General features: G+C 42.8%; 1 protein-coding gene across 1 annotated transcript in view; it reads left to right on the top strand.

Annotated features, from left to right (window-relative positions):
- Positions 1-353: 353 nt before the first annotated feature.
- The window catches only part of TMC1 (transmembrane channel like 1), a 124,726-nt gene continuing 111,989 nt past the window's right edge, over positions 354-13,090 (top strand). The window contains exons 1-3 of the mRNA XM_051643289.1: positions 354-440; positions 2,829-3,492; positions 9,842-9,933. The gene's annotated coding sequence lies outside the window, so the exon portion shown is untranslated. The remainder of the gene's footprint in view (positions 441-2,828; positions 3,493-9,841; positions 9,934-13,090) is intronic.

Here is a 13,090-nt window from a genome sequence, read left to right as displayed (position 1 = left end):
AGTCTTATTTTCCACACCAACAGCCAGTTCTGGGCCCCTCAGTTCAAGAAGGACAGGGAACTGCTTGAAAGAGTCCAGCACAGAGCCACAAAGGTGATTAAGGGAGTAGAACATCTCCCTGATGAGGAAAGGTTGAGGGAGCTGGGTCTCCTTAGCTTGGAGAAGAGGAGACTGAGGGGTGACCTCATCAATGTTTACAAATACATGAAGGGCGAGTGTCAGGAGGATGGAGCCAGGCTGTTTTCAGTGGTGTCCAATGATAGGACAAGGACATCAGGGACAGCAGGTGCAAGCTGGAGCATAGGAGGTTCCGTGTAAACATATGGAAAAACTTTCTCACTGAGAAGGTGACAGGGCACTGGAACAGGCTGCCCAGAAAGGTTATGGAGTCCCCTCTGGAGGCATTCAAAACCCATGTGTTCCTGTGTGACCAGCTCTAGGTGAGCTTGCTCTGGCAGGGGGGTTGGACTGGGTGATTTTTTGAGGTTCCTTCCAACACCTGACATTCTGTGATTCTGTGATTGTCACAGTACAGGAAGGGCAGTAATTTTTTTTTTTAAGGCTGTGCTCCTGGAAAGTGGAAAATTCGTGGAATCATACTAGCACAGTATGTTTTCTTTAAGGACAGAGTATCTTCAGCTGTAAAATTCAAATGCCCTTTAAGTAAGTTTTCTGGGTAATTCAACTTTTCTTAAATGCAGTTTCTGTCACATTCTAGTCATATTCTAAGGCAACAATATACTGAGGCATATACTTATGGGCCTATAAACCACTTAGTCTGAAGAAAACAGCAGGAATTGGAATGCATGGCTCTATGGAAAATAAACCACAGAAAACTTCTTTGCCTGATGTGTTTTGTAGAACTCATATTTTTCCTCCTTTGTCAGAGAGGTGTTTCCTGAGTCCCAAAAGCTTTGAGGAAATGGAATTGCACAGTGCTGCAATACAGCACACTCTGCAGAAGCACAGAGCACTCTGCTTGGTGCAGAAGGCTGCTGTTCTGCTACGGAACAGCAGCTGCTCTGTAACCAGTGTTTGGAATAATAAAACTGTTACCTTCAACTTTGGGGCTTGGTAGGGCAAAATAGTTTCAACTATTACAATAAAACATTTAAACACAGCTCCCTGATTTATGATGTAAAAGAAAAGTCTTCTGAGGTCACTACTTTCAAGACTTCCACTGAGAGTTGCATGACTATCATTTTTAGGGGAAAACTGGAAAAAGAAGTTGTGATATATTTTATTTTCCCTTTGGAGAGATTTTATGACAAGAAACAAAATTGAAGGTGACAGTAAATTTCATTGTAAAAATACAAGTTGCTCTACTAGTAGCCCTGGAGTGTAAATTTCTGAGTGCCTCTCTTACAATGGCAGTGCAGAGGATGAAGGCAGAACAGTTTCAAATGAAAGCCATTAACTTCTCTTGTTTTTTCCAAGTTCAAAGAGCAGAGTAATTTTTTGAGAGGGGATTGTGACTAAGTCATCCACTCCATTCAGCAGTGGTTCCATGTTTTCTCTTTTCAGTCTTTTACTTCTGATGTAATAGTGGACTATTTTCTTAGAATCAGAGAATCAGAATGCTGGGTTGGAAGGGACATCTGGTCCAACCTTTCTGGGCACTACTGTAGTTTATATGAGATGGCTCACCACTCTGTCATGCTGAGACTTAAAATGTCCAATTTGGGGGAATTTACCACTTGCCTTGGGAGATTATTCCAATGTTTGATTGTCCTTGTGGTGAAAAATTTACCTCTTGTACCCAATTGGAATCTCCCCAGGAGCAACTTGTACCCATTACTCTGTGTCTTTCCATGTGACTCCTTTTAAACAGGGAGTCTCCATATTCTTGATAGCCACCCTTCAAGTACTGGAACATGGTAATAAGGTCTCCTCTAAGCCTTCTTAAGGCTGAACAAACCCAGTTTTCTCAGCCTGTCCTCATATGGCAGGTCCTCCAGTCCTCTGATCATCCTTGTGGCCCTTCTCTGGACCCTCTCCAGCCTGTCTGCATCCTTTTTGTAGAGCAGGGACCAGAACTGAATGCAGTACTCCAGGTGTGGTCTGACAAGTGCTGAGTAAAGCGAGATGATGACTTCTTGATCTCTGCTGGTGATGCCCTTGTTGATGCAGCCCAGCATCCTGTTGGCTTTCTTTGCCGCTGCAGCACACTGCTCACTCATGTTGGGCCTGTTATCCACCAAGACCCCCAGGTCCCTTTCCACAGGGCTGCTCTCCAGACAGGAGGATCCCAATCTGAACTGCAGTCAGGGGTTATGTGCTACCAGGTGGAGTTTGCACTTATCCCCATTGAACTTCATAAACTTCCTCCTAGCCCACGTCCTCCAGCCTGTCTAGGTCATCCTGGAGGGTGGCTCTCCCTTCTGTAGTGTCAAGCTCTCCACTCATGTTGGTGTTATCAGCAAACTTCACCAGGGTGCTCTTGATCCCAACATCTAGGTCACTTATGATCCAAATATCAATCCCTGGGGGACCACACTGGTGACCAGCTGCCAATTTGAGGAGGAACTATTTACTGTCACCCTCTGGGTACAGTCCATCTGCCAGCTCCCCATCCACAGACCACTTGTCAAGGCTGAAATGAGTCAGTTTCTCCAGGAAGAGGCTGTGGGGGACCACATAAAAATTCTTGTTTCCTTTAATGTTTCTGGTAAGTCTCAACTCCAGCTGGGCTTTGGCTTCCCCGATACAGTTCTTAGACATCCAGGCAGTGTTTCTTGTTTCTCCCTTTGTAGGCTGCCTCTGCTTCCATTCTCTGTATGATGCCTGTTTTGTGTTGGAGCTCTGACATGGGTTTCCTGTTTTGCCAGGTTGTCCTCCTGATATGTCTGCTTGGTTTCCTGAGTGCAGAGGTGGACTGTTTTTGTGCTTGAGGGTGCTCTCCTCAGAGAAGAATCAACTTTACTGGTATTCTTTTTCCTTCAGAGCTTACTCCCATAGTATTCTACCTTCTGGTTCCCTGAACAACCCCAAGTCTGCTCTCCTGAAGCTCAGGATCTGTCCTCTGCTACTCACCTTCCTGCCTCACCCTCCTCAGTAACATGACTCCATTATTTCATGGTCACTACAACAACACCCACTGTCCATCCATCCAACTTGGTGCATTCAATACTGTGTAACACAAAGTTAACCTTGACACCCTTCAGCAATCTCCTGGATGGCTGGTGTCCAGACACATTAAAGTTCCCAATGAAGATGGGGGTCTGTGACACAGAGACTTCTTCAGGAGAGAAAGCTCAGTGTACTTCCTTACCCCTGGTCAGGGGTCTGTAGGACATCCCACCAGAGCGTCATGCTTAGCAACTTCTTCTCCAGCCCTGACCCACAAGCTCTTACCCAAGCCTGACCCCATGCATCTGAGCTGTTCTTCATGTGGAAGGCAGGTCCCTTTCTCCTCTTCCCTGCCTGTCTCTCCTGAAGGTCTTAACTCCATCCATCATAGCACTCCAGTTGTGTAAGCTTTCTCACCACAAGGTGCGTGCATGGAAAATACTTTATTGCATGCACTCTCTTTGAACAGCTAAGCTTACTGTCTTCGTTAAACTTTGACCAGTGGAAATACCACATGGCAAAAGCCATTATCTCCTAGACAGTCAAGCCCTAAGTAGTTCTGGGCTTTAATTGTCAAATTGAACAGATTTGGTTCTATTTGCTTTTTGTAAGATGCAAGTCTGAGCTGTAGAAAAATGGTAATGCGCTTGGCAGGATAATCTTCTGTATTCATTGTGTAATCTTCTGTATTTTGTATTCATTGGAAGTCCCAGTTAGTTGAATTTGGAAAATGTCACAGAAATCGAGTTATACTGAATAAAATATATACTGAGGTATAGCAAGACCTTTATGTGACTGAAATGTCGGCATTCTTAAGCAGATAAAAATAATCTAAATTACCTGAACAGTGCAGAGCAGGCCTCAATTTAAGGCATGCTGAATTGTGATCCTCTGTGAACGTTGTGGAAAAGTGCCTGGGCTATGCTGTATGTGTTGATCCTAGCCACTGCTTCTCAGTTTCCTTTCCTCATTGTGCTAAAGGCACCTCAGTCTTATCCAGACTAATTTTAACCTTTGGAACTTAATGGGCTTCCGAAGATGTATCGGTTCATTCTGCATAGTATGAACTATAGAGCATAGTATGCCTGCTCTTTGTGTATGTCCTTGCATCATGCTGTCATGTGTCTCATTTTAACCCCTTAAAATCTCTCTTGAATACTTTGATACATTAATACTTTTGTGCTTTGTTTTCTGATGGTGCTTTAGATAGTTTTATATCAATGGATTACTCGGTGGCTCACGGGGCTACTAATTTAGTTTCTCCAATTGCTGCCTTGTTTTAAAATCAGAATGGATATGCAGAACCTAATCCTTAGTTTGACAGCCTGTACTTATCAGTGGCTAACTATATCTGACCATAAGGACTACAGTTTTCTGCATCAAACTGTTTTCTGCAGTGCTGCAAGGAAGAAGCCCAGGGCTTTGTGTAAGCCAAAGCACTGCAGTTGTTGAAATTACTTGGGTCATCTAGCTCAGTGGTCTCCAAAGTGGGATGCATGAGATGGTCCATTGGGGTGCAGGAAGAAAATACTAGAAATTTAGTAACACAAGTTAATGACTTATAAATAAATACATGTATACTTTGTGTGTGGGTGTGCTTAGAAACATTTTACTAATAGGGATGAACTAAAAAAAATTTGGAGACCATAGATCTAAATTGTGTCAGTCAATCACACCCACCAAATCCGGTTGCTATAAGAAAATATTTTCACAGCATTCACAGAAATAACAATGTGTTGTACACCAAGAGGCACCTTAGATTTCATACATGTTTAGTAGTGTTTAAAAAAAAAATAAAATTGATTTTGTAAAGCAATTACTAAAGATTTTTAAACAAGACTCATATATTGCAAACACTGATTGTGTTGTATTAAGCAATGAATATTCAACTTTAAGTGCATCAAATTGGAGACCTTTCTCTTTCATCTAAATCTTTTTCCTGAATCTTCTGCTGCCAGTCCACAGGGACAGGCTGTGTGCTGAAATATGAGTATAGAGTATGAGCTGGGGATGTGCTGTTTCTATCTCAGCCTGTCTAAGCTCTGTTGCATAGACTTAACTCTTAGCTTTATGAACATAGTCATGTTTTACATCTGTGAAGTATGCAATTTGCAGAATGTAGTATGAGTAGAAATAGATGTGCATTTTAATAAAACTACTGCTTTCCGAGTGATTTGTCAGAAGCTGTTGCCTGACAAAAAAAAAAAAGTTTACATAATTTCACTAGCAACATTATCAGCCCAGTGTCCTGAAATGGATATGTGCGTTGTTAATTTATTGAAGTCTTTATTGCTGGTAAATGAGTTTTATAATATTTTTTATAATTATTATAAATAATGAATAGATTAATTTCAGATCTTGTAACTAACTTCAATATTTTTTTCATGATCTTAAAATATTTTTCTACTATTGATCTGTGTAATGCCCTTGAGGGCTCTCCTTAGTTTTCCCTAGTTGCTTTATATTTTGCATTATTCTCTTTCATGTTCTCCATTTCAATCTTGGCTGTCTATGCGTTCTTTGGAAAAGGAGCCTGTTGAACTTATATATGTGCATCAATAAAATAAAAATGAAAGACTCTTATGTTGTATCAAAAGTGTGTATGGGAGATAAATCTGATTCTCAGTAAAATTCCAAATGTTTGGGTTTTGGTGTTTTGGGTTTTTTTAATGGATTTTTTTTTTTTTTTTGGTAGCACACTGTAATTTCAGCTGGGTGAAAATATGTCATAGGTAAATCCACAAAACTTAAATAATTTTTTTTCAATTTTTTTTTCTTGGACCCAGTTCTGGTCTTAGTTACATCAATGGAGATTCAGAATAGCTGAATGATTGCTGAGAAAAAGTGCTTAAGTTACACTGATGTTGGAAATGTAGAAAATCTCTCCATGGTTTTAATTCTTGTTGCTTCACAGTCAAAAGAACAAATTCCAATGACTTTTATGTTTTCTTACTGTAAACTGGGATGAAGGCAGAATTATGGCAATTCAGAGCACTGTTGAAGATGTCATTCTAAAGTGTTAGCGAATTATACCAAAGCATCAGTTAGCTGCTGGGGGCATTGGGTGTTTTTTCTTTTATCTTTATTGACTGAGATAAGACAGATTGTTTGCTTTGTTCAACTGTGCATCTTCCTTACAATTATTTTCCTGAGAAAAGTGCAGTTCTGGTAGTCTACTTCTCCTGATCATCTTAATTTTCTGGATTTTTTTGCTACATTAAAATAGGAGTCAGATGTGTTCTCTCAGACTCTGTGTTTAATGTGTTGTGGGTTTTTTGCATGTGTTTTGTTTGTTGGGTTTTTTTTGTTTGTTTGCTTGTTTTGTTTTGGTTTACTGCGACAATTTAACCTTGCCTCCCTTTTCCTTGTGAGATTTCTCTGTATTTTGGGGCATTTCCCAGGCAAAGATCAAACTGTACTTGTGATATGGTATGACCAATCATTCTGATATAGAAAGCCTGAAAGGTGACCAGGTTTTAGTCCTGGAGAGTCAACGAGTTATCATTTTTCACAAAGGAAAAAATCTATCTACAGATGGAAGTTGTGGCTATAATGTGGACAGATTATGGGGTAAGAGGGCTGAGATAAGCAGACAAGCTGCATTATTAAGCAGGTGGATTTGCAGCCCCTGTTGATTCAGTACTGCAGAGTAATGTCCTTATTAGTGCAATTTGGTGGTGACCAAATTCTGTGTAGCTGTACAGACCCTGCTAGGCCTCCCAGGTCTATTTGTGGACAAAGTCAAGCTTCATGGGACTCTGAGCAATCTGGTCTAGTCGGAGTTGTCCCTGCTTATGGTAGGGCAGTTGGACTAGATGTCCTTTGTAGGTCCCTTCCAACCCAAGACATTCTGTGATTCTGTGATTAGTCTAATTTTCACAGCCACTGGTTTCCCATAGCAGACAGTTTCATCTCCTGCAAATGAATTCTTTGCATGCCAGTTCAGTGTTCTTAGTCCCAGAAAAAGTCAGGATAAAGAAGCAGTTTGCTTTGGTAGATGAGGATTGGGTTAGGGATCAGTTGAGCAATCTAGACATCCATAAATCAATGGGTCCGGATGGAATGCACCCGTGTGTGCTGAGGAAACTGGCAGAGGTCATTGCTAGGCCACTGTCCATCATCTTTGGTAAGTTGTACGCAACAGGAGAGGTGCCTGAGGACTGGAGGATAGCAAATGTCACTCCAGTCTACAAGAAGGGCAAGAAGGAAGACCTGGGTAACTATAGACCGGTCAGCCTCACCTCCATCCCTGGCAAGGTGATGGAATAACTTCTTGTCACTATCTGTAGGCATATCAAGGATGAGGGGGTCATTAAGAGCAGTCAGAATGGTTTTATGAAGGGAAAGTCATGTTTGACCAACCTTATAGCCTTCTATGAGGAAGTAACTAGGTGGATAGATGATGGTAGGGTGGTAGATGTGGTTTATCTTGATTTCAGTAAAGCATTTGACACTGTCTCCCACAGCATTCTTGTAGATAAACTGAGGAAGTGTGCTCTTGATGGTCAGGTAGTGAGGTGGATCATGAACTGGTTGAAAGGAAGAAGTCAGAGAGTTGTGGTCAATGGGACATAATCTAGTTGGAGGTTGGTGACTAGTGGAGTCCCTTAGGGGTCGGTACTGGGACTGGTACAACGCAGCGATTGAGAGATGGGACGCAGCTTGATGCAAGCAAAATGTAATTTATTTTATACACAGGCTGCGTTTTATACACATTTTCACTGTCCATGCTTATCCTGTTCCTGTTTCATTGGTTCCCTTAACCTGTTCACGCGCCAGTCATGCTTTCAGTGTAACTCCATATCGGCTGCCTTTGTCAAAATGCTACTTTTTTAGCTAAGCGCAAGATTCCTTATCTAAACGCAGGCTTAGCACATTCCTCTGCTAATATAGCCTTAGTTAGATTTACTGCGGCTTCTTACTATCTGCTTCTCAGGGTCAGTGCTTTTCCACTTCACCTAGCTGCATTCTATTCCCATGGTTTACGACCTACAAGGGCCAGAATATCTCCTCCCATTAATTGATCAGTGGTCTGAGTTTTGCTCCCCAGAATTTCTCCTTCAGTACAATTCAGTATTTTCATCAACGACCTGGATGAGGGAACAGAATATACCCTCAGCAAGTTTGCTAATGACAGCAAACTGGGAGGTTTGGCTGACACACCAGAAGGCTGTGCTGCCATTCAGTGAGACCTAGACAGGCTGGAGAGCTGGGCGGGGAGAAACTTGATGAAATTCAACAAGGGCAAGTGTAGAGTCTTGCATCTGGGGAAGAACAACCCCATGGGCCAGTACATGTTGGGGGCTGACCGTCTGGAGAGCAGTGTAGGAGAAAGGGACCTGGGGGTGCTGGTGGACAGGAGGATGACCATGAGCCAGCCATGTGTCCTTGTGGCCAAGAAGGCCAATGGTATCCTGGAGTATATTAGAAAGGGTGTGGTTAGTAGGTCAAGGGAGGTTCTCCTCCCCTCTATTCTGCCTTGGGGAGGCCGCATCTCGAGTAGTGTGTTCAGTTCTGGGCCCCACAGTTCAAGAAGGACAGGGAACTGCTTGAAAGAGTTCAGCGCAGAGCCACAAAGATGATTACAGGAGTGGAATATCTCCCTTATGAGGAAAACCTGAGGGAGCTGGGTCTGTTTAGCTTGGAGGAGACTGAGGGGTGACCTCATCAATGTTTACAAATGTGCTAAGGGCAAGTGTCAGGAGGATGGAGGCAGGCTTTTTTCAGTGATGTCCAGTGATAGCCAAGGGGCAGTGGGTATAAACTGGAGCATAGGAAGATCCATGTAAACATCAGGAAGAACTTCTTTATTGTGAGAGTGACAGAGCACTGGAACAGGCTGCCCAGAGAGGTTGTGGAGTCTCCTTCACTAGAGACATTCAAAACCTGTCTGTACGTGTTTCTGTGTGATGTGCTCTGTGTGATCCTGCTCTGGCAGGGGGGTTGGACTAGATGATCTTTCAAGGTCCCTTCCAACCCCTAAGATTCTGTGACTCTCTGCTGTGGAACAGAAGTTGTTTACTGAAGCTGTGAATTTAAAAACATTTATGAAGTTCTTTCAGCCAGAAGCTGTTTGCCTCAGACTTTTCATAAGGTAATGTCTGCTTGTTTTGCAAGTCTTTAAACTCTGTAACTTCATCTGCTTTAAAAGTCTTGTAAATGTAACCAGATGCAGGTAATTTTCATTAATCTGTCAGTTTGTCGTTCATGTTATTCATCCAAAAGTAAGATACTTTTGGAAAAAGCATGCAATCACTACTGAGAATGCAGTTTGAAACATAATACATTAGCAAAATCAGCAAATGTGAGAAAGCATCTCCTTCATTGCACTTGAAAGGCACCACATACTTGGGGAAAACTTTATGCTTCTTGTCTCTTCATTTCACAAGGAGACTTATTTTTCTATGCATAACTGACCTCTTGCACATACCTGATGGCATCAGTTTCTGACTTCTGCTTTTCCCTTTGGTAAACTTACTACAAATAAAATAATAAAGATTATTTGTTTGTAAAAGAATAAAGATAGCGTTTACCTGAGCTTGAATAGAAGACAACGATACAGAAGGGGAATGCCGATGCAGCAGGGAGAACTGTCTATCCAGGCTCCCTTGGAGACTGTCCTGCCATTTTGGGTAGTGCTGCATGCTCCCTTGCATTTTAATCTGAAATGAAAAAAATTCCAGTGATGTTCATATTGGTCTATAGTATTGCTAGATTAAATGCATAGTCATTTTTCTGCTGATCATCTCATTATATTTCCCTCTTCTTTTAGAAAGCCCTAGAGGCTAGGGATCTGAAGAGGGCTGGCTGTACTGGGATCAAAGTGGGAATTATGCTGAACACTTCTAGAAAGCATGTCAGTATGTAAGTACGTATTTATGTACCAAACTTTAGTTGAACATGTTGACTTAGCATCACATTTTATTTTTTAAGTCTCACATTTTATGACTAAAGCAGATTTTAGAGCTAGACAGCCACCAAGGACTTAACTCAAAAATTATCAGATTGCACTGGACTCCTGGGGCTTTGGATTCTCAGTCCTGTTGAAATTGAGAACCTTGCTGCTTCACCCAGTTCTGTGTCCACAAGTTCACAGTAATGACATTTACAGATCACTTGCAGGGCTATTTTACAAGACCTCTCTACCATCACTGACTCTTCAGAAAGAAGCTGTGCAAGGTCCTTTTGTACACATTGAAGAAAGCCATTGCTTCTATAATGACAAAACTATGTTTTCTTCCATGTGGAGTCTTTCCTTTGTAAGAGGAATAGGAAAGAGTTTTTATTGCACTAATGCCAGAGGTACTCTGCTGTAACAGGAGTGATTTGTCAGGGTAATATTGCAAACTTTGTGTAAGGGGAAGCTTTCTCTACCAAAGACAGAGATGTCTATGTTGTAACCTGTTTGCAGGCTTAACAATAACACTAGCATCTTCTAAGTTGTTTTGATTCACTTAACCTTCTTCCCATGTCCTTTGAAAATTATGAAACCATTTGAGATAAAAAGTGCTTCCCTATTGTCAGTGGAAAAGCACAATCTTTGGTAAAAAAAAAAGAGAGTTAGGAGTGGAAGTGCTGCCATGTGGGATGGGTACACCAGAGGGATGGGAGATCAGATGGGGAACCTAGGCACCCATGTGCTACTGGGGCAGTGTGGTGCATGCAGGCAGACTGGGAGTCTGCCAGTAAATGCACATCTCTACTGGCCTGAAAGCCAGCAAACAGGTCATATCTGCCACTTTCTGTTTCTTCCCCAGAGCTACTCATCAGGTACAAACTCAGATGACACGCTGAGATCCAGGGTTCTTTTAGGGCCCCACTTCACTTGAGTCACAAAGTGCATAGCCCAGTCAGTTGACTGGCATACTTATCAATATTGGAGCTATAATGAGTAAAGTGGAATTGAATCCAAGTAGTGATAGGATCAAAGATGTGTGTGGAGATAAAGGGGTGCTTAGGAAATTGGCTGAGTAATTCTAAGAAGAACCAAAAGAAACACAAATATGATTGTTATTAGTCTCACAATAATAATCCCAAAGTAGTTAAAATGATGTAACTAAGGTTAAGAAGTCATTATAAAAGATGATGGCTGACAGAGAAGTGTAATTAGGGCTAGTATATTATCACATATGTAACTTGGTTCCTTTTGTAATTGATGGTGAAACTTTGACTGACAGGTGGATCAAAACAGAAACTATTGAGCATTGCATACTGGCAATTAGGACAACAGAAAAGGGCCAAAGCCAGAAAAATGCAGCATTTACTGAGCCTAACCAGAAACCTGTGGAAACAGCTGTGGGCAGAGGATACCAAATACCAGTTGTTTTGTTTCAGGGAGACTGATGATATGGTGAACAGGCAATAAAGATAATTACTTCTCCTCCCCCTCTACTCAGCCCTGGTGAGACTTCACTTGGAGTATTGTGTCCAGTTCTGGGCTCCCCAGTTCAAGAGGGACAGGGATCTACCTGACAAAGTCCAACAGAAGCTATGAGGATGATTAAGGGACTGGAACACCTGCCTTGTGAAGACAGGCTGAGAAACCTGGGGCTTTCCAGTTTAGAGAGGAGAAGATTGAGGGGGGGCCTAAATAATGTCTATAAATACCTGAGGTCTGAGCATCAAGAAGGCAGGGACAACCTCTTTTCACTTGTGCCCTGGGACAGGATGAGAGGCAATGGACTCAAACTCAAGCATAGGAAGTTCCACCTCAACATGAGGAAGAACCTTCTTTAATATGAGGGTTACAGAGCACTGGAACAGGCTCCCCAGAGAGATTGTGGAGTCTCCTTCCCTGGAGACTTTCAAGACCTGTCTGGATGCCTTTCTGAGCCATCTGCCCTAGTTTTTTGGTCCTGCTTTGGCAGAGGGGTTGGACTCTGATTTTCAGAGGTCCCTTCCAACCCCTAATGTTCTGTGATACTTCTTCCAAAGGAAGGTACCAAAGATGCCAAAGCATAGAAGATGACATTAACAGCCTCAGGGCATCAGGGCACCTGAACCATTAAGAGATTATAATGTGCATTTTGTCATATCTGCTTTTGTTTTCTATACCCTGGGAAAAATACCTGTTTTACTATTAAAGGAAACTGTGTACACCCACTACACTTGAGGCTGTATATCCCAGAACATTTTCAAGATTGTTAGTCTTAAGTGCAGCAAGGATTAAGGTCATTATGGATAAAATTATAAAATAATATGAAGTAATGAAACTGGATGTGGGAAACTGTTCTTTTCTTCCCACATAAGTCTAAACAAAATGCCTTCTAAGCCAGCGAAGGCCTTGTGCTGATTATTCCCAGCTAATGGACTAAACCAGACTTGCTTCTCAAGGACAACTGAAACCAAAACAACAGATGTGGTACGGGACAGAAAGGATGGACAACAAGTCAGACTTTGCCCCTGGTAGTCACCACCCTAACTTGGGGCTCATGGATGCTCACTGGCTCTGAGCAGTGACACTGAGGGGACAGGTGGGTCAGGGGGTATCAAAGGCGGCGAGTGCAGCAGGTGGGCCCTTCCCTCCTCCCTGCGGCTCGTTCGGACGCTTTCTGCCTGGGACACCCCCCTGCTGCGGACACTGGTGCTGGGAGCCTGCCTGCCTGCCCTGGGTCCAGCCTGAGCCTCAGCGCTGAGTGTGCCGGGGTCCCGAGCCCTGGGGTCGGGGCCAGAGCCCCCTCCCCGTGTTGCTGCCGGTTGAGGGGAAACCAGCGGCTGCTGCACCCGCTGCCGAGAGGCTGCCCCTCCGACACCACCGACCTGCCGCCCTGCCTTCCAAGACGGGGCCTCCTCTCCTCATACTTGCACACACAGCGTGACCTCTTAAGGAGGTCTAACGTCAGGGCTTCCTGCCTCCTCCCTTTGGTCCTCAGCCCTCTCTTGGAGAGAATGCCTTAAAAGCACAGAGCCTTTTGCATTTCCTCCCTAAAGGACACTTTCTTACTATATATATGCATATACATGTATACGTATATAGCATATATTTATATGTGATATATATATATATATATCACTGATAGCC

Source organism: Apus apus, chromosome Z, assembly GCF_020740795.1.
Source record: "Apus apus isolate bApuApu2 chromosome Z, bApuApu2.pri.cur, whole genome shotgun sequence".
In the NCBI taxonomy this organism is placed as follows: domain Eukaryota; kingdom Metazoa; phylum Chordata; class Aves; order Apodiformes; family Apodidae; genus Apus; species Apus apus.
The sequence above is the reverse complement of the archived record's forward strand: the minus strand, read 5'-3'. Positions and strand labels throughout refer to the sequence as shown.